Raw genomic sequence first — 1116 nt, forward strand, 5'->3', positions numbered from 1 at the left:
ACTACAATGTCTATACAAATGATGTAAACTAAACATGAGATTGTAGTCCATCCCGGGAGCGAGAGAAGCACAGAGACTCAGTGATGACATCACCAGGTCTAAAATAAAGAATGTAATGAAACCAAATTTTTTAATAATTAATTATAATTAGCATGATGATTGGGGGGGGGAAGGGGGGTGGATGAACTTGGGGAAGGTAAAATATCAGAAGATTAAACTTCTACTTTTACTATTGTCTGCTCTATCCAGAATAAATTGCAGGCATGGTTCAGGTTGCAGGTTCGGGGTGTCTGCGGGTCTACGATAAGTACAAAGAAATTATTTGCAGAGTTATAATGACATCTTCACGCTAATGGCGCCTCTCTGGACTGGGCGGTGAACGATTCCCGGCTTCGGCCTCGCGCCTTCATTCTGGTTATTAGAAGCTTCTAACGAGATCCTCTGCAGCCGTAATCAAGGGCCCTCCTCACCTCTCGTCCTGATGTTTGCTCTTCTGAAGAGTCTCTTATCCAGCCGGCTGATTTAATCCGTCTTCCAGGATGATTCACCCGTCTCTGGCAGAAGATTGTACGAGTCGCGCCTGGACCATGTGACACCTCGCCGCAAAATCCCGGAACCCGAAAGCTGAAAGTTTATTCTGCTTATATTTTGCCTTCTCTGGTTCACACTTATTTTAGTCCCAGTGATGTCATCACTGGGTCTCTGCGGGGGGCTATGTCTGTTCCCAATGGTCCCTGTGTGTGTTGTAAAGTAGTCACCGCTCCAAGCTCCTCCCGGGATGGACTACAATGTCAGGATTAGTTTACTCGTTTGTATTGAGATTGTAGTCCATTCCGGGGGGGGAGCTTGGAGCGGTGACTACTCTACAACACACAGGGACCATGGGGAACAGACGTAGCCCCTCCTCCAGAAGGAAGGACAGTGTCAGAGATGATTGGAGGATCTACAGCCGAGTGATACACAAATAAGATACATTGTTGTTCATAGTTCGGGGACAGGAATGTATTTTTAGGATTCATCTCCTGAGTTCGGCGTCACTTTAAAGATAATTTGTTACATTGTTTTAATTAAGGAGAAGTAGACGAGTCTGACTCACGCAGTGTCTCTAATAGCGGG

This window comes from Nanorana parkeri, unplaced genomic scaffold (assembly GCF_000935625.1).
Source record: "Nanorana parkeri isolate BGI_ZX_2015 unplaced genomic scaffold, ASM93562v1 scaffold766, whole genome shotgun sequence".
Lineage (NCBI taxonomy): Eukaryota > Metazoa > Chordata > Amphibia > Anura > Dicroglossidae > Nanorana > Nanorana parkeri.